This window comes from Sciurus vulgaris, assembly GCF_902686455.1.
Source record: "Sciurus vulgaris genome assembly, chromosome: 2".
NCBI lineage: Eukaryota > Metazoa > Chordata > Mammalia > Rodentia > Sciuridae > Sciurus > Sciurus vulgaris.
This window is the reverse complement of record NC_136462.1, coordinates 23,109,060-23,130,930: the sequence shown is the minus strand read 5'-3', so window position 1 is coordinate 23,130,930 and position 21,871 is coordinate 23,109,060.

Sequence of the window (21,871 nt, the reverse complement as noted above, 5' to 3'; positions counted from 1 at the left end):
AATAACTTATTTATATTATTTCCATCAGAGTCAGGGATTGGAAGAGCTTAGATTTGAAAGGGTGTTTTTCTGACCGGAAAGTCTGTTTCCTAGATCTTAATATGCTATCGACCATATCCTTTCTTTCTCCAACCTCTACCCACACCATCTCTAAAATTTGCAGAACTCAAATCTCTGCCCCTATATTATTTTTCCACATTTAGTATCAAAATTTCTTATAGAAGCATGCTATTGGATTGTATTAATCTTTGACTGTAAAGGTGGAGCTGCTCTTGGGGTATCTCTGTGTTAAAGGTTAGCAGTGCAAAGGAAGAGACGTCTTCCTTAAGTGGAGTGCAAGGTTCTGGAAGGTTTGTTAGACCAACACAAGAAAGTTCATTCATTTTATTCCACAGATAGTTATAGTTGGTGAGTCCTGCTTTCAGAAAAGAAAGGATTCTATTTGAAAAGAAAACCTCTCAAATGGTCCTTATTGTTACTTTCAGGGGCTTATTAAGTTTTGTTTCAAAATACTTTGTTTTTTAAATGGAGAAGATTCTGAGTGCCAAGGGGTCCTGGGTCAATAGCTATGATGTAGTTCAGGTTTTATGATGTAGTTCATTCCCTCAGAAGGGGAATGAAGCACATCAGGTAAAAGAATCCAGTGTCCCATGTTATGGTTTAGATGTGAGGTGTCCCCCACAAGCTCACGTGTGAGATAATGCAAGAAAGCTGAGAGGTGAAATAATTGGGTTATGGAAGCCTTAACCTAATCAGTGCATTAATCCACTTGAATGGATTGACTGGGTGGTAACTGTAGGCAGGTAGGGAGGGGCTGGAGGAGGTGGGTCACTGGGGGCGTGCCTTTGGGGTTTATACCTTGTCCTTGGTGAGCAGAGCTCTCTGCTTCCCTTTTGCCACATCCTGAACTGCCTTCCTGTACTACCCCCTTCTCCCATGGTGTTCTCACCTGGGACCCAGAGCTGTGGAGTCTGTTGTCTATGAACTGAGGTCTTGAAACTGTAAGCACCAAAAAGACTTTCCCTCCTCTGTATAGTTCTAGTCAGGTCTTTGGTCTCAGAGGTAAAAAAGCTGATTAAAATGTTCTGGTGCTATCTCTCTTTCCACCATTGCTTCTCCTGCTCCTTGTTCCCTGCCCAGCCCCACTAGTCCAATGTCTTTGTTGTACAGAGCATGAGGGAGACTTGCAGTCAGGTTCAATAGTGTTCTGTTTAGCAAAAGCTCTCTTGTCTTTGTCAGTGTTTCTTTAAGTGAAAAGAGAAGCATGTGATGGCAGAAACACACCTCTTCTACTCCCTCAGTGATTACTTTCTGTACCTTTGGCGGTTGCTGTGACTCCCGCCTAGGAGCCCACCTAGCATGCCACAAAGGACTGTATGTGAACTCCAAATCCCTGAAGTCCTCACCCCAGAGGAACAGGAATTTGCTTGGTCAATCCTGAAATTTTTGGAAGAGGGGTCATGGTCATAGCTGATACATGATACAAAGGAAGATGAATAGAGATGAAACTCCTCAGGTTTAATTTTATCCCAGATTTAGTGGAATTTCCCTACTGAGATTCAGAGGGTCAAAGACCAAGCCAACTTCTCTGCCCACTGGTCTTTGTAGAAATAACATTAATTGGGAGAACAATGTGAACAGGACCACCGCCCGGTTTTAGGTAGAATATCATCGATGATCAGAAACACTATTTGTTGGGTATCTTAGTCTGTGTTAGGTTTTACAAATATTATTTCTTTAAATCTTCACAAGAATTCTATGAAGTAGGAATAATTTACCCATGGTATGTATAAGGAACCTGAGGCTCAGAGTGTTTATTATATTTCCTCAAAGTCATGTAGCGAGGACAAGGACTCAGAGGCCCAACAATCCTCTTTCAACAAGGTTTTCCATAGTGTGTAACAATAGTACTTTGCATCCTTTAGGAAGGACTGTAGTCTCTGGAATGTGGATATCTGTTAGACATTGGCAGAAATTGGAATAGCCAAGGGTTTACCTTTGCAGTAGTTGAGCCCCAGAGAATACCAAGCAGGGACTGGAGTAAATAATACTTTATAAAGTCATTTGAAGTCTCTGGAAACATTTACTTATGGTATTCACAGGTATTCATGGGAATTAGATACTTAGAAGATGCAAAAGTGAGGGATCCAGAATTTAAATGGACTGGAACAAAGAAATGGAATTCACCTTTCAATCAGTAGCCCAAAGAAAGCTGGCAAACATCCATCATAACACAGTTCAGAGAAAAAGTGATTAGGAAGGAAGTTTCAAGGGCCCAAATTGCGACAGCAATCAAATTTGAGGTCATACAGTTTGGGACCTTATTTATGATCCTGGTCCCAAGGATGCATAATAACTAGGATTTTGGTTTTCTTTAAAAATATTAGGAATTCTCGCCAACGTCTCTATGTAAAACACATGGATTTAATCACTCATTCATTGATCTAAATTATTCCTTTAGACAATTAACAAATTTGAAAATATTAATGGCAATATTCATGGTGTTGAGAAAAAGTCTAACGGTGAAGATGCATATAGGTGAAACATAAAAATCTCCTTCCTTATTCCTCATGCTCCTTAGGCCTACTTTTCAGATGTAACGTCACAAATAGCTTTCTCTCTTTATTCCAGAATTGTTTCATGCATAAGGTAGCACATGTATACGTATAGGGGTCCATGACTTATTTCTCTCCTGAAAAATTGGGCAGATGCACCCAGAGAAAAGAAAATTATGCAGGTGACCCAATCTAATCTCTTTATAAGCATGGGAACTAGACCTCTGGGCAAATAGGCTAGTGATACTATTAGCTAGTGAGTCCTTAACTAAAGTATACTTTGAGTAAGATGTCCTTGGATTAGGATGGGGATTACTTATGGTAAGCAAATTTATAATTCGTGGGCTTATGACGCATGACTCGAGTCTGTCATATGAACTACATGTCTCTGTTGTATAAAATGGAGGAGATGTTTCTTAACCAAAAAGTTACTTGCTGTGCAGGATGACCTATGAAATTCTTTAGAGCATCATGCCCCATAAGGTAATGTGTTACACTATGTGTATGTAGCATAATTAATTAAAATAGTATTTTTTTCAAAGAAAATTTAGGCCATTTGTAGTTTTACTTTGATTTGCTATTATAAACCATGCTGTGCTGAAAATCTTTATAAAAATATAATTATATATTTGATTATCTATAGGATATAGACTATATAATAAGGCCAAAGTTTATGTTCATCTCAAATTCCATTACTTAATTTTTTGTCATGAAAAATTTCAAACATATAGACAAGAGAAGAAATACCAAGTAGTCAGCCTGCAACTTTAACAAATGTCCACACATGACCACTCCTGTTTCATCTCTGTTTTCATCACTTTATCCTGCTTTCCCTGTCCACTACACATATACAAGATGATTACTAAAACTAACCCTAGGCTGGCACAATTTATTTTATTTTTTAAATCATTTCAAGAATTAAAAACTTTAGCATGTATTGCTAAAAGTGAAGAAATTTCTCTTTTTCAACATGAGTGCAATTTCGCTATCACATCTAATAAAATTAACAATAAAAATAAAAGTAGTATCAAATATCCAGTTCATATTTGAATATCCATATTTATTTAAAAAATACTTTTAAAGATTATTTTGTTCAAATCAATATCCAAATAAAAAGTACATATTGTGCTTGGTTGATTTATGTTGTTATTCTTTTATTCTGTTTGTTTATATTGCCTGCTCTGTTATTTCAACTCATTTGTTTTTTTGAAGAAACTATATCTTTTCCTATACATTTCCCACATGTTTTATATTGGTGATTGTGTCCCTGTGGAGCTACTTGACATTTTCTTTTACTCTTACATTTCTGGTAAAATGATAGTTAGATCTAGAGACTTGACCAGGTTCAGGTTCAATTTTTTCCTGAAGACCACAAATGATACTGTGTTCTTCCTGTCACATCACATCAGGAGGGGTGTGTTAGCTGGTGACTGTGTAATGTTAGATTTGTTTTCATCTTGATCTACCCATTGTGAAGTTCTCCACTGACTTTGCACCTGATAGTTTTGGTGATCAGTTAGGATTATTCCCAGTGTTTCAAATTAGGATTTTCATGAGGTTGACATTTATTCCCATCATTCTGTCTTATTTGTAGGACTATTAAAAAAATAAAAAAAGAGAAAAATCTTTTCCATATTCAGCATTTGTCTATTTGGAGGATAATGCATATAAGAGAGTTAGGATAAATGCTGGAGTTTTTCCTTTAATTCATCAGTTTTAGACCAATGAGCTGTTTTGCAACTCTCTTTGAAAATGACAGATGAGTTTTTTCAAATATAATTATGAAATAATTTTTCTAAGCATGTTCTTTGCATTTCAACCCCAGTGCAGCTTTTTTTTTTTTTTTTTTTTTGATGCTCAGATTGAATTGGCTCTGAGTCCTATTGATAAAGCCTCAGTAATTTTTCATGGCTTTTTTTTTTTTTTTTTTTGCTTTCTGGGACAACAAGGTTTTCTGGGCTTTCATGGACATTTTCTGCTCTATGTTTAGAGTCAGCTATATTTCGAAGAGCCCTATTCTTTTCCAAGAAATGGCATTTAAAAATTGCTATTAAGGCTTTAGGAGTAGTCATTGATCATTAGTTATTAGATTTTTTTTTAATGGGGGGGAGCTAAAAACTACTTTTAAAGAGAAAATACAAGTATGTACTTATATTTCAATTTCAAATTTAATGTTATAGTAAGACCTCGAATAAGTGAAAAAATAGCTTAGTTTCCTCCTTAACCTTGTTGATCAAAATTTGTGTTTTGGCGATGAATAGTTAGAACAGTTTTTTTTCACTATCACAATTCCTTATTAATAATTTCTTTAAAATGCTTGGTCATATATACTTTGAGTTTACGGCACTTATTAATGAATTTGTTCTTGATTTTCTTATTGTTGTGATCTCATGTTGGATCCTGAAACCTGGTGTCCTGATGTGAGATGGGTTGGCACAGGGAGTAGGGGGAATATTCCGGGAAGGCATTCTGGTGATGGAACAGCTAGCAGTGATTTAGCTATAGATAGAATGATAGCAAACCAAATATGTCACACAATACTAAACTCACATCAAGTGAGTTTATTATTTATTTATTTAGTATTTATTTAGTAAAATAAATATTAAATTTATTTTCCTCTTAATGAAAATGTTCTTAAGGATTTAACCAGAGATTTCATTTTCAAAAATCTATTCCACATATGCAGTGGCAAAATTATTGAATTATTAAATTTTTATGCAAGATAATTACTTACAATTGAAAAAGAATAGAAGCAACTCAATTGTCATTAATAAGGGACTGCTTTAACAATGTACATTCTCAAATGGATTACTATGCAACTAAAGAATAAATGAAGAGATGTCTCTATACTGCTATGAAATAGTCTCTTAAGTATCTTAAGATTAAAATGCAAGTTGCAGTATAATATACTATACTATAGTATACAATAAAATGCAAGTTGCAGTATATACATGAAATGGTATATTGAATTTTATCTAAAAAAGAACATGAGAAATAATATTAATGTATTTACACATATTTGCTTATACATTTTAAATGGAAGCATAAACAAAGAACTGAAGAATCTGAAAGGGAAGAAAAGGGTAAGGAAATAGGCATAAAATATACTGAATATACTTTGCTTTGGAGATCTGATTTTGAAATCATGTAAATATTTATTTGTAATTTTAAAACAAAATTAAACAAGATTGAAAATCCCTCAAGGGAGCTGGAATGTAACTTGATTTTAAAAAGTGTGCTTAGCATATGTGAGGCCCTAGGTTCAATTCCAGTACAAGAGAGAAAAAAAAAAAAAAAAAAGAAAATTATCAAAAGTGAAAAGGAAACTAACTTTCAGGTACCACACAAAGAATAATTATTTCAAGTGATTTTAAAGAATAGTAATTTAATCCATATGCCTCGTATAACACATTTTAAAGTCTGCAAAGAAATTCTTTAATTTTTCTGTTATCATGTTGATAACACTAATATTCTTCACATAATTTTGATGCTGTTTTGTATGTAGAATTCACACTTGTACAACACTCACACATAGCAGGATCACACAGTAATTATAGTAATGTAGTTAAGATACAAGACTTAGCAAAAATGAAAATAAACCCAAAATATTTTATATGTCAATTCTTTCAAGAGTTGACTAAAACCTGTAACATTTTTATGTCCAACTTTATAACTTTGTATTATTTTTGTAACTATGGGCCCCAAATTGCATTTGCACCAGGCCATGTGAAACTGCGCTATACTTCTGTTGGACTGAGTGAGATAGCGTGTGACTTTCAAAAATGAACTAGGAAATTACAGTCGGAGCTCTGGCTGGACTCGTACTCCTGTTTTAGGAGGCTCTGTGATTCATGTCAGTGGATTAGTACATATAATCCCCATAGGAATACCCTTTCCACAGAGTATACACTGGGCATCAGTAGTATACTTGGGGAAAAAAAGACCACCAACAGAGCTGTCCTCTAGTTTTCCTTCTACATGGAAATGTACTTCCTTTTTTCAAAACAGGTACTCCCAAAGTCCCACTCAACCTTGGCTTTGACACATGGTCTAGGGTTTGGGAATCATGTCTCATCAGTTCCAGGTATGAGTCTATATGGGGAAAACAAGAAACATAAACAAACAACAATCAAGAAACATGCTATACATTTTCCCCTGAGAACTGTTTTAGCTGCATCCTCCAGATTTTGACAAGTTGGGTTTTAATGCTTATTCAGTTCTGAATATATTCAAATTTTCCTTGTGGTTTCTTCCCTCACTCAGGAGTTATTTGAGAGTGTGTTGCTTGATTCTACATATTTGGAGATTTTCCAGATTTCTTTTTGTTATTGAATTTTGGTTCTATTTGATTGGTTCCAGATAAACTCCTATTTAAGATTTCAGAAATTTATTTGAGACTTATTTTATGACCCACAGTTCCATGGGAACTGTGCCATATGCATTTGAAACAAATACATGTTTTTCTGTTTTGGAGTTGCGATTCATAAATGGCTATGGGGGTAAGTTGATTCAGTGTTAAGTCTTCTGTACACTTACTGATTTTTTTTGTCTTCTTATTAAGCATAGAGGGAGGAATATTGTACAATAAAAGTATTTGTGTCTTTTCAAATTTTAATGCTCTTTAACTTGATAATATACATTTAGGATTCTTATGTTTTCTTTTCATCTTCATGGTATTTGCCATTGTTTATCCTTGGTATATGGCTTGTTCTGGAATTTGCTTTATCTCATGTTAATATGCCACACCCATTTCTTTCATGAGTGTCTGCATTGTATGTCTTTTTTATTCTTTTACTTTTAAGCTATTTACGTCTTTGTATTTAAAGTGGATTTCTTGTATGTAGTAATAAAACTGAGTCTTGATTTTCTTAGATCACTTGTCAAATGATCTGCCTTATATCTAGCTTCTTGCTATTTGTTTTCTTTGTCCTATTTCCTCTGTTTCTTTTGACCTCTTGCTGTAGTCTTTGATAGATTAATTACATTTTCTGGGATACTATCTTATTCCTGCCATTGGCTTATTAAACTTTTTTGTTTTAATTTTTAGTTATTGCTCTAGGATTTACAATATAAAATTTTTATTCAAGTCTTCTTTCAAGTAATTTTATGCTACTTCATGTAGAGAAGCTTACAGCAAAGTACTTCTATTTTTACCTTTCTATTCTTTATGCTATTTTTACCATGTGCTTTATGTCTACTTATATTACATATACCACAATATATTATTTCTAGATTTGCTTTAAATAACTGTCTTTTAAAGTCTTGTAAAATGAGGGGGTATCCATGGTTTTCTTTCAAAAATTTTTTGTAGCTTTTGGGTTTTTTGTCTTGTTTTTTTTTGTGTTTGTTTTAAAGAGATTAAAAAGCTCAGTCACACTACCATCCACCTTACCCTCTTTTTCTGGGTCATTCTTTAACCCATTTATATGTGCAGCCTATACAAGCTCTTTAGAGGTGATGAGTTTTATAACCTGTTGGTGTTTGGAGCAATGTTTCCTTTAATTATTTTTTCCATATTCTAATGCTTAAAAATGCATCTGTGTGATCTGGGACAAATGACTGCTCCAGAGTCAGATACCAATTTGTAAAATGAGAATTCGAAAGCCAGTCTCTGTTGCCAATGATATTACAGAAATACCACAAATGTTACTTAGTTATCAGCCTGTATGCTATAGTCTCACTTGGAAGTGTTGGCTCCTGCCTTTGCTTTTATTTACTATAATACACCAGTTTCTCATTTATCCAGAAGTAAGTTTGCTGATAACCTCATGTATTTGGAACAACAGAGGGATTAATAATTTGAATCAAATGGTTTCTAAACAGTGGAACTAGCTGCATAAAAGTCATTAAAAGTAAATTTCATGTATTTTACTAAAAGGAGAACCCCTATCTCAGAACCTGCTTGCTTTCATTAAAAATATAATTTTAACCAGCTTGGCTAATTTTTTTTTTTTTTTTTTTGCTGTTAGCAAAGGGGTGAGGAATGAGAAAGAAGCACACATATTGTATAGTATAAGATGTAATAACCATAGTGTGCATATTTTCCTTTTGGGCAATCAGTAGTGCTCTGTTATCTTTGTGTCCTTTGCATAGTCCCTGACACACTGCATACAATCAGCAAACAAATGGAGTAAGAGACTGTGGAGGCACAGAAGACCTCATAAACTGAAAGCAGATAGCAGTAAGAGGATGCTCTGAGCCCGGGCAGAGAGCTCTTTATACTATACTCCACTGTGCCACGAGGACATTTCTATTTAGGGGAAATGGGAGCCAGCATGGAGCAATAGCTCATGTTGATATTAGTGACATGTCATTCAGAAAAGGTTACATTTTAAAACCCATGTGACTACTTATTGCCTTAAAAATGATTTCCACTGAAACTATTCTCTCTCTCTCCCACCTCCCCTCATCGCTATTTCTATCTCAGGCTGTTTCACCTTTTCAAATTTAGCAAATTCCTTTATACAACCAATGGCTCATTACCTGATGATGACGTTTAAATGATCTGTTTTTCATATACAGGCTAGAAATAATTCTGTTTTAATCAATTGGTGGAGAAAAAAAAATCTCCATACTAACACCTTAAATCTGAAAAGTGCTCTTTGACTTTAGTTAACGTGTAGACTCTGTATAGGACATTTCTACTCCCATTCTGATAACTTGTTTGTTCAATTTGCCCTTGATATGCGATTTTCAACAGGACATTTAAACTTGGAAATGCTAATAATGGTAATAATAGCAGCTAGCTGGTCCGGAGCATTGACATGTCTGAATGTGCACATATGCACACCAAGAACTTTGCAAAGAGGTGTTGGGGGTTAATTTATTATTTAATTCTCACTGCACTTTATGAGGAAAGAAAGATTATTCTCCAATCTTACACACAGGGAATGAAGGCCTGGAGAGCAGTGTTTACAAACCCAGTAAACGGCAGTGCTGGGATTTGAGTCTTAGTGGTTGGACTCCAAACCTGTGCTGCTCATGTGTAAGCTGTGTGCTTCCCATCATGTCTGGGAATAGTCAACAATAGCGTGATATCTATTTTTATCATGGTTAATAAAATATTGCTTTACTTTGCCATCATTCAGTCATAATGGCAGAGACCAAATAAATAAATTAACCCTCAGTTGGAAGAAAGGGGAAGATATATACATTTGTAGGCATTGTTCATGAATTTGCTAATGGCTGGTAGTCTCTCTTTTTGTCTCTCCCTTGAACTTGATTGATGCTTGTAGTTTGATTAGATCGTTCTTGAAACATTACCCCCATCTCAGTTCACCCCAATGTTCTGTCCTGAATCATTTGGATAATTTCATTATTTCCTTGCTTCACTTTTCTTCTGAACTCTTTGATCATCCTTTTTATTTCTTCCCTCAGGTTAGTTGAATTTCGTTCAGATCAAAATATCTTTCTATAGACACAGGTCATATTCTGGAAACACAATTTTAAGAACATTTTCATCCAAAGAGCCCCAAGAATAAAAAACGGCTGACTGGCACGATTGTGTGTCAGCACCATCAACTGACAGGATACCCAGTTTAATTAACTCGGCATCCAGATATGGAACAAAACAGACAACTGATTTTTTTTTTTCCAAACAAAGCAAAGCAATATTTATCCTTGCCAGAGGGTGAGGGACACAGGGATGCTTTGTATATGACTTTAATAAAAAACATATTTGTCTTTTAAAATCTTCCATGAGTGAGGAGGGAATCAGGGAGTTGAGGAAGAGCGAAGGATGGTGGCTTTGGGGAATAATGAAAAATGAGGAGAGTGGGAATGAGAGTGACTGATAAGATAAAGTGCATTTAGACTGTCTATCAGATGTCAGAAGCCAGGCCCCACTGTTCTGAAATTGCCTTTTCACGTTGCGTTTCTTGAAGGTGAACGCAGAATGCAACCTTTCATACGCTTTTGGGAAAGAGAAAAACAAGAGTAAATACAGTAGTCACAGCAGATGCCCACGGTTTCTTTTTATTCACAGGTTATCAAGATTATTGACGTGGGCTTTTTAGACAAAAATGAGAGCAACTGTTTGTTTTTTATTATACTAGTTCTCTTTGCTCCTTACCCCTATTGCTTCTTACAGCCTGGTCCTCTTTATTGGAGGCTGCACATTTTGAATATAATTAAGATAAGAATGTTGATATCTGCTGTCCAGTCCTTGCCCTGACCTTAATAATGGTATCTGGGAAAACTGTATTTTTGCTTTCTTTCTTTTTCTGAACTAATCTTAGCCTTTCCTTGAATTTATTAATTTCCCTCGTCATGCACGGTAAGGACGTTTTACAGGGCAATCATGACTCAGAGTGAGGGATGGAATGTAAAGTTAGGGCTCTGTTCTTTGAGCAGTTAATCAGAGGGTGAGCATTCCAAAGTTGTTCTCTGACTGAGGGTTTCACGTCCAATTGCTTTCCCTACTCAGTCCCATTGTCAAATGCCTCTGGGTGCCTCTTAACTGTTCAGTAATGGCGGCACCCGGTTGTGGCACTGGTCATGGTCCTATTTTGATGGTTTGCTTTATAGTTTTTCCCAGATTCAAATAGCCTGAATACAGGTACCATTGGATGAAGCTAAATGCTTTTACATTATGTCTAGACACATTTGGAATCTAAATACCTGTGAACTCCAGCTCTGAACTCTTACCTCCTATTGCTTCCTATGTGGTCTTAGCTACCCAAAGGGCCCCTCCAGTCTGAGATCCCCTTTGCTTTTTGATCTGAAGAGAGGGTGACCTTGATAGAAAACTACTGTTTACTGCAAGCAGTGTTGGTACTTAGAAGAAATTGCAGGTGCTGTTGCTCTAATTTTATTCTGGAATCAGGTTGGCAGGCAGATCTATTCTTCTCCTTGTCTGTGACTTGACATCGAATCCTCCACCAGGAGGATCTCAAGTCCCAGTGGAAAGTGGGGGTACGTGATGAATGACTCTTACTGCTTGTAAGAATGTGCCCGATGCAGGATTTCTCTCTTATTTTTGAAAGCCCTTCTGCATTTTTCAGTCCACTTCTCTCAGTGAAACCAGGGAAAGGGAACGATGATTAAGTCTCAGAAGAGGCATGAAATGGCCTGAAGCTAAAGAGGGAAAAAGTTTGGGGTGGACATTTTGAAAGATGAAGAGTAAGAGCGATTAGGCAGTGGAAGAGAAGTCCCATCACTGCAGAGAGCCAAGAAAAGGTTAGATAAGATATTAACATTAATGAGGTAGAGCGGAGCCCTAGAGAATAACAGGAGGCGGGTGGGAGGGGATAATAGCAGCCAGCTGACGATAAGCACTTTCCTTCCTGCATTCCGTGTTATTATTTTCACAGGACAGTTTGGGGGAGACAGCAGGGCATCTAGATTGTGATCCCATGCAACGAGGATATTTGTTCCTATTACAAAGATGATTCTTTACTTACTCAGTAAATGCACTTTGTACATTTTGTAGCTCCCACTACATGCCAGGCATGTGGCTTTGGGAATATACTATTCCACGGGAATAGGAAGAGACTGAGCAATCAGGGTCGTGGGCTCGTGGCCCACTGTGGAAGAGAGATAAGGAAGACTGTCTGATGAATGACCTTAGATGCTCACAGTGCCTGGGAAACAGACCTCCCTCCCCAGTGGAAAGCACTGCACACAAACGCAACTGCTTAATGGCTTGGGGTAGCAGCTGCATCTCGCTTCTCTCACCGTTGCCAGGTGCTGCTGCTGGAACTCTCAGACAACTCTCTGCAGAGCTGGTACGCACCCCAGCCAACTGCCTGGCACCTGCGTGCTGTGTTCTCCCTGATAAGGTGGTTCCCAAGCTTCATTTGAGAAGGTAGAAGAGCAGGAGGCACGATCACTCCCCTGGCCTCTGCAAGCTCTCTGAGTTACGATAACACCCTCTTCCGGATGAACCCTGACTTGCAAACTTCCCCAGTGAAGTCCATCCCTTAACTCTTGCTCCATGATTTGGTATTTGCCTTCTCTCTCCTTTGCCATGGCTCCACAACCACTTAGTGGAATCTGGCCAGCAGGTGTGTTTGTCAGTGCATGTTTTAGAAGAAAGCCAGCTGAATGCCTTTACGCAGGCATGTGCTGTGGTGGTCTCTGACCTCAACGGGTTTGCTCATTTTGAACTGCCCGGCCCCTCATGCTAGAATTTGCCTTGTGAGTGTAGGTGTGATGTGTTGCAGATGGGGAGGCACAGGGGACCTGAGCAGCACATTTCAGAGAAAGTGACCCTGGAGCTGAGATAGGAAGGATGAGGAGTTAACTAGGTCAGGAGTTGGAGGTGGGGTGGGCATGGAGCATTTCAGAGGGGACTGGGTGAGAGACCCTAAAAGGAGAGGGGAATCCAGCATGTCTGGCATAATGAGCCCAAAGGACCCACAGTCATTTAAAGAGCTTTTCTTGGGTTGGTGAGGAATTAATTGCTCCAAAAGTCTTTTCAATTTTCTTTCCTGCATCCTCCTGTGGCCAATACTTGGGGTATCTCACATGGAGTTAGGGGAAGAATCGGTGAATAGCCTGGGAATAAAATGAAATTAACAGACAGAACCTTTACTACTTTATCATCTTTCCTGTTTTAAGGCCAATTCTCCTTTCTACAGTAAAGATCCATTAAATAACTGCTAAATAACTTGGAGAAAATATCTGTGAATTGCTGGGTAATTTCCTTTTTCTTTTTAAAAAAGATTTCTTCTCCACTTTATTACCCCTCCCTGCTTTCCTTCTTTCTTTCTCTTCTTGAAATGTTTAGATGTGAAAATTAAGAGTTCACTGATTTAATTTTGTCTTCTGTGGTTTGAGAATCTGGAGATGAGTCAAGGTTCTTAGGGCAACCCTAATACAACTCATTGGAAATTAAGACTTGTAAGAAAAAGTAAGAATTAGAAACAAAACCCAGTATGGTGGCACATACCTGTAATCCCAGCAGTTTGGGAGGCCGAGGAAGGAGGATTGCAAGTTTGAGGTCAGCCTCAGCAACTTAGCTAGGCCCTAAGCAACTTAGAGAGACCCTGTCTTTAAATAAAAACAAAAAGGACTGGGGATGTGGTTCAGTGGTTAAGCACCCCTGGGTTTAATCTCTGTAAAAAATAAAGAACAAAATGCTTCATTCTCCTTGTTGAAAACAAGCTATTTCTCTTTCCTTTTTGTGGGAGCATTTACTTTAGAAAACTTGTCAATGTAGGTACTTTCTCTGTCCTTTTGAAATGTATCTTTTTATAAATTAAGGCCTTTGTCAGCTGTATGAACCAGGAATGTCTTTCTCAATTACTGGGGAGCTGTCTCTTTGATGTGTAAACATCAAGGGAGCTAACATCTCATCTCTGTTTCCTTGGGATAGCAGGAGCCCAACTTTGGTGACTTGCTCCACGTGAAACTACTTCTGTCTTAAAGATCCCCCACCCCAATTAACTAATAGATGTTCCCCCCAGTTGCCAGGTGAAGTTAGGACACACTGTGTTTGAAGTACTTGAAGACTCCTTATTGGTTATCGTGAAAACAAAAAGGACTGGGGATGTGGTTCAGTGGTTAAGCACCCCTGGGTTTAATTCTTGTTACAAAAAAATTAAAAAATAAAGAACGAGATGCTTCATTCTCCTTGTAGTGGGTTTCTTTTTGTCTTTGCAATCTCTTTTGGATTGCCTGTGATGGGCGTCACATTCGAGTCTAATGCTTATGCAGTAAGAAAAGTGTCTTCTTCCTCGGATACCTTTGCAGAGATGATTTTGGGGCTGGGAGAAGATTTTGCTTGTTTTGTTTCCCCAACAGACCTTAAAGAGAGAAAACTTTGTCCTTTCCTAAAGCCTTTTAGGAGAATCTGGCACTGTGAGAAATGGAAACTGTCACCCACTAGTTCTCCGTGGCTGTGCCTGATATGAGTTCTATTTGGCAGATGGAATGCCAGCCCTTTCAAATTTTCCCAGGTGGACCAAACACTGTTTGCTTTTAGAAGTTCTCAGTGAGGTTTTCATTTTAAATTCATAAAAGTTATCAGCCAACTTCCAACAATTGTTTAATAAAAAGCAATTAGCCAGCCAAAAATATAATGGCTTTTATGTCAAAATATGCTGGAGACAGCTGCTAAGCGGGCCACTGGCAGCCCCCGGGCCATATGCCGTGTGTCCCAGACATATGCACAGCCAGGCACAACAGCACAGAGCATACTGGGAGTAATAAGCCCAGCCCCCCACCTTCCTTCCTCTCCCCTCACCCAATCTCCCTACTCCAGAGAAACTGACAGCAGGAAATTCTCTGGAGTAAATTGCCACAGTCAAGATTCACAAAACTCATTTATTAGGCAAGGATCTAATCTGGCAATAGATGCAGAAAGCCCTAGTTCCCTAGCCTGGTTTGGATAAAATCCATGCAAACCTTATTGCATTGCAGAAAAACGATTTTACAAAGAAACAAAAAAGCCTCTAAGAAACAACTAACTCAACAGCATTCATCAAGAAAATTGAACTCAGATTATAGACCTTTCTTTTATCTATGTGTTTGCTTCTTCTGATTTAATATTTACATGGGAAAACTTTTCAGAGTCTCTTGTTCCTTGCAAAGGTAGTTTTATTCTCTGTAGAGTTCTTTGACGCTGTCCTTTATTCCTCTGCCTTACTCCTCTGAAGATGTTCTGTTGATTGAGATATTGGGGATGGCCCCATGTGACTTCCGTGTCACTAGAAATACAAATCTAGATACATAATTATTTTAATCATGGGGGGTGGGAAAAAGGGAAATTCCTGATAATGTTTTTGCAGCAAGAAAGGCCATGTTTCCATCAAAGCAATGTTTATTTTGAGAACGAAATGCAAGCAAATCACCTTTTGTTTAGAGAGAGCTTTTCTATCCCAAAGGATCCTGTGGCTTGCAAACATTCTGAGGCTGTTTTTAGAGAAGTCATGTTGCCTGTCTCCTGAAGGACAGGTCCTGGAGACTGCTCTGTCGTCATGCTTTCTGGCCATTTTGGAGTGCCAGCAAAAACAGTCTACAGAGAATAAACTGTGTGATATTTTTGAGGATGAAAGCACATTTCCCCCCTAAGACACATTAATTAGCACTGTATGTACAGCAGAGTTTCAGTACAGCCCTTGGAAGCTGGCTAGTACAACACTGGGAATCCTTAGAAGGTTTCCAAATATCAATTCTTTCTTCAGTCTTCTCTTTTCCCAAACACTTTTTGGCAAAGTTGCAATGAGGTTTGTGTTGGGATCCTCCAAGAACACCCCCAGTTTTGATAACTTGCTGGGAGGGCTCACCAGACCCAGACTATAGTAACACTTACGGCAATTAATTACAAAGAAAGCAAAGTCAGCAAAGGGATCAGCACGTGGGGTGACGTCTGGGGGAAACCAGGCATAAAACTCTCCCAGGGTGCTCACCACTTTGTACCTAATTCCCCCAGCAATATATGCACCATAAGAACCTTTCTTGTTAGTTCTGGAAATGACGGGGACGTTCGCAAAATCTAGGTTCCCACTCCAGTCAAGGGCCAGCCTGGTAAGCAGGTCTTCCTAATGACAGCAGTCTCACACACATAGCATTAATTATGTTAACTCTTTTCCGCTCAAGTGGCATTATGAATTGATCATTCAAGCCTTTTTTCTCTCCTATTTAATCTCCCTGCAGAGGGGTATGAGGGACTTTGTTGGTGCTCCAAGGAATGCAGTAGAAGTGGTGCAGACAGATTTATGAGAGCAAGGAGGCTTGACCTGGAACCTTGATGTAGGGCCAGTATGATGAGGACTCTCAGAGAGGCAGTGTGGCATGGCTTACAGAGCAGGGACTTAAGATTTTGGCACACTTATGTCCTGATCCTGCTTACTTCCACAGCACATTCAAAATCGAAAACTTTCACGTGTACATTCTTGTGACTCATTTGCCAACTAGTTAATGTGTCTGGACAATCACTAGTTGAATAAATTTGGACATAGGATCACCTGGATTTTTAGGAGAGATATCCCATGATTTATGGGCATGTAAAATTAGGTGAGTCAAAACTGTTCTGAATATTCCTGGGTGTAGAATCCAGGAGTCTCACCTTGGTGTGGAGATTCTCATCCCACAGTTTTTATGAATGCGTGTGCTCACAATGCATGTGTGATTAAGAATGCAGAGGCGAATGTCAGCTTGCAGCCTGCATCTCCAAACGCTTACAGTGATCTGCTGGGACAACAGATTCTCAACCTGCTGTGAAAATCCCAGGCACCTAGTCCAGAGTTACAAACGGTAGAACAAAAGTAGCTATGCATACCTCTTCTTCTAGCAGCATGGTTAATGTGTTGTCTATTCATTTCACTCTTCTTGCCAGCTTTGCTTTTTAAACCTTTGTTACATTTTTCAGATTATGTCATCTCCTTGGTCAAAATATTAAATAAACGAGGGAGGGAGAATCTCAATTTACTTGTTCTGATGTGTTCACCCAAATAGTTATGAGTTTGATTTGCCCTGTCCTTCTTCCTCGACTTAAGGGGTCCTCATCTTCCTTGTTTGTCATTAATTCCTTTAGCCCTTCTTAGGCTTTGTTCAAGTCATGAATCGTGCATGTTCTCTGTGGCTTGGCAGGATGTTAAGTTCATGGCAGGGACTGGGTAGGGTTCTCACACTTGACCTCAGCTTGTAGGATGGGCAGACTTCTCTCTCAAACCTGGTCGGTGACCTGGTTTTCAGGTCTCTCCTTTAGCTGATATATTGTTTTCAAACATTCAGACATATCTGTCTATGTATTATGTGGTCATTGTATAAAGGCTTCTGATTGAGCTGCTGTATTTTTCAAGAATCTTAGAAGAGAGATCAGATCACAGTGGTCGAAAGTATGGATCCTTGAACCTCAGTGCATCTTTCTGATCCTAGCTTGGACACACAGTAGCTTTGAGGCATTGGCAATTTTCTTAACATCTCTTTTTAGAACTTTAACATCAGTAAATAGGGAATAATATAGCATTACCTATTTCAGGATTAAATATGCACATTTTTGACATACTTAAATCAGTGTCTGACAGTGTTTGATATATACAGAATTAAGAAAAAATGTCTTATGCCCTATTACAATGTTCATTAGTTTCTGTTTTTGGATTGTAAATAATTGCACTGAGTTATGTCTTTCTTGATAAATCTTTTTTGGGTTGGTAGAGACTATCATAGAAATCTAGGCTTCTCACTGATTAACCTCTGTTCCTCCATAGCCGAGTTTCCTGCAGCAGAATTCTGGTGCAAGCTAAATCAGAGATGAAATGTGAACTTTTGCTGCAAGAGATTGCATTATCTTATGATTAAACTTAGAATAGCATTACTTTTTTTAATTATTAAAAATATGATTATAGTTGTGCATGGTTGTGCATGTCTGTAATCCTAGCAACTTGGGAGGCTGAGGCAGGAGGATCACAAGTTTGAGGCCAGCCTCAGAAGTTTAGTGAGGCCCTAAGCAACTTAGCAAGACCCGGTCTAAAAAAATAAAAAAGGGCTGGGAATGTGACTCAGTGGTTAAGCTCCCCTGGTTTCAATACTTGGTACCAAAAAAAAAAAAAAAAAAAAAAAAAGTGATTGCAAATCTCTTATCCTGAGAAATTCTACAATTTTTGCTATTCACATTAATATTTTTAAACTCATTCTTTCTGCCAAGTAAGGGAGTTGAGGCAGACACATTAATTTGAGTGGGTGCCTGTACCAGCATTGTTCTAAGAAAAAATAAGGGTTCATATGTGATCCAGTGAAGACTACTGCATACCAATAAGCAATCAAGCTAACATCCTCTGGAAATGGGAAAATTCTTTTGAAATGAGAAAACAAAAACAAAAGTGCCCAGCACATAGTAAGTATTAAGAAAATGCTAATTCTTTTCCTTATTTTGCCTGGCTGCTAGAAGCAACTTCTTCTCTCTCAGCATTTCTATTGACCTTTCTTTCTCTTTTAATTTGGAAAACACAAGGATTTTTTTTTTTAAAGCTCCAAGTATAAACTGTATGATGTTTAATTTCTTCAGAGGTGTGAAGAAGTCCTGCTGTTGAAAGTGGAGTACAATTTTTTTTCCTTGGGTAGGAGCCCAGAAAAGTCAGACAAGCCAACGTGAAGATTATTCCTAACAAATAGCACGGATGCACGTATGTGTGTTTGTGGGTGTGAATGTGTGTGTCCAGGTTTCTGGAACCGTATTAGCAAGGAGAAATAAGGACTAACAGAGGGGAATTAATCTAAAGTGATAGATTGCAAAATGGTTTGACCCACCCTACAAGGCCCTGTGTGTTCACTTACACTTTGCATTCTTTATGTATGCTGTAGCTAGCCATTTCCAAATTACCTGTCTTAAAAATTGCATGATCAAATTAAAATAACATTTTGTAAGCTGAGCCGACCATGAAAGTTTCTCTGGCTAAACCAGCAACCAAGACTTGTGACGTGAGTCTTGCAGAATTTTAAGAATTTAAGAAACCATTGATACTGGGAGCTGTTGGAGTGTCCCTCAGGGAAAAGGTGTGTGGTTGGACAGCCTTCCTACAAAAATTCTGTAAGTTATATACCCATTTTAAAACAGGAATAAGGTAAAAAAAAAAAAAACCAAAACAAAAAACTTCAAATGCAAATGTGCAAAATAAAAATCCCTATCGCCTGTAGGTTGTTGAAGACATGTCAAGGTAGAACTGTGAAGATAACTTAGGTTAAAAAGCTGACACTTTGCTTCCTTTTCAAGCCTTTCTGGAAAAGGCCTATTTCAAACAGAAGAGTGAAAATCTCAACTTGGGTAGGGACACACATGAATGGGCTTCTCCTACCTAATGAAGAAAAAGGGGGGGGGGGTCTTGAAAAGTCAGCCTGAGCCATGATTCAAGCCTGCACACCTCGTGGTGAAAACCATGGGCCAGGAGGGTGCCCATGTGCAACTGCAGCGTGGCCTCTAGTTGGCTTGTTATATGACCCTCACCAGCTCCCTGGGAAGAGGAAAAACATTTTTTTTTTTTTTTTTTTTTTTTTTTAATGGCTCAGATTGTCTTCACTACTTACCAGCAGGAATTTCTGACAACTTTGTTCTCTCTGGTTTTAGGAATTTAAAGAGAAACAAAATATCACACATTTTAACTGGGGCAGGAAGAAGCCAAAGTCTACCTCATTAGTGACTGGAAAACAGTGTCCCCTTTGGGCTAGATCAAGAGGTCAATGTGTATGACTGAAAGACCTTATTTATTAACCAAATACCCATTACATGGGTCAAGTCCAAGGCCAGCCTGATGGGTAGGCAACGCCCCATATGGTTTCATTTCAGGGACTGAAATACCACTCCCTTGATCCTCCAAATGCCAAATATGGCTCCTATGTGCCCACTGATGCCTAAAATGTATTTTATAGGAAAAATGTCTTTCATGGAGTAGTCAGTAATAAGGTTCCCAGTGAAAGCTCCTTAGGTGTGACTTAAGAACACACTGAGGTGTGAATGACTGGACTGGACTCTCTTGAGAGTAAGTTTAATGGTTGAGGGAAGAAAGAGACTCTGTCTTGGCTAGGAGGAAAGAGATAAACAGGGACAAGGGGCAGAAAGAGCAAGCCAAACTTGTTCATTTGTTGTTCACTTTTAAAGAGAGAAGGCTCTTATAGAGCCGAGCACATAGCAAAATTTCTCTAAGTGTCTGTTATTCTTATTTGCAGTTTTGGCATGTTTTGGCCATTTTGGAGATAAATCTGGAGAATCCCTGCTCTGAAGTAGTAGTGACTTATGCATTAACTAAGGGTCTTCAAAATTATTCTTGTTCCATTTTTCTCTCTCCTTTGCCATACTAATGTCTTTTGTTTGCATTATCCCTTAGTCATTTGCTTGAATGGAACCTAAAAGAGTCTTGGTAGGCTTTGTACTAAGAAAAAGGGGATTTCAATCAGAAGCATAGCTAAACCAATTTTGTTAAATAACACACCATATGTCTGTGTCACATTTATATTATCTTCTCAATTATCACTGGAGGATCCTTGAGTAATGTCTTTTTTTTTTTTTTTAATGTGGGTAAGAGCTTTTATTGTGCTTTTGCAGGAAGGCAGGGTAGGCAGGCTTAGGATTGGCTATACTCTTAGCCCCAGAACTTTATTTATTTTGTTTCTGCTCTGCACCTGCTGGTGTGTGTGTGTGTGTGTGTGTGTGTGTGTGTGTGTGTGTGTGTTTGACCCAGAGCCTTGCATATGCTAGGTAAGCTCTCTACCACTGAGCTACATCCCCAGCTTGAGTAATGACTTTGTAGTTATGGGTCTCCATCACCATAATCACTGGCCCAAATGACTCTTCTCTAGGCACATCACCTCCACACAGACTTTCCTGATTAATCACAGTAAGTTCTTTATCTGAACAACTCAAGTGATACCAATTGGCATTACCCCTCACTTAGCATTCATGTGTATTTTGCCTCATAAAATTTGTTGCATTTTCACTAATCTCATTAGTACCATATATATATATATATATATATATGTATATATATATATATATCTCCAGCATGGCTGTTCTCATATCTCAGCTAGACTGCAAACTTCTTGTTAAGGGCCACTTGGTAGTCAACTTCACATACTCCTGAGTGATCCTTGCATCCTGGAAGTCATGATCTTGTGAAATTCCCTCCTCTTTTGTGAGTGATCTGGTTCCTTGCTTTGAACGAATGGAAAAGTGCAAAAGTGTCAGAATGCCACACTTTACATTAAGAAACCAAAAGTCAGGGGTTCTTGTGTCACTGGCACTCTCTAGCTCATCCTTATTTGCATGAAACTATGAGAACCAGTTGTCATGCTGTGAGCTGCCATATGGCATGAAACTGAGGAAAGCCTCTTGTTAGTAGCCAGCAAGAAATTTAATAGCTTTTGAAGGATCAAATCTTGCAATAACCACAGTGAGCCTACAAAGGGATTCTCCATCAGTTGAGTCTTCTGATGAGAATGTAGCCCCTGTGAGTATCTTGAAGGCACCTTGTTAAAGGCCTTGAAGCAGGAATAGCCAGACAAGCCCAACCTGGATTTTTGGTACATATAAATTGTGAGATAATAGATATCTATCATTGTATGTTGCTGAATTTTGAAATAATTTGTTATGAAACCACAGATGAGTCATACAATGTACATCTTAGCACCTATGCCTAAAGAATCTGGAGAAAACAGATGCCTGGGAAATTAATCTGTTCTTGGCTACCCGGAGAACATCTGTTCTCTTACCACTAAAGTGTAGAAGGTAAGAGGTAGAACTTATGATTTGGTCCAGAAGGTCTTGATGCTTTAATATGGGTTATGTTGTGAAACCAAAGGGACAATTAATGGAGAGACCAGTTTAAGAAGAGCAAAACTAAATGAAGATACTCAAGGGATGCTGACAGTTGAGGTTTAGA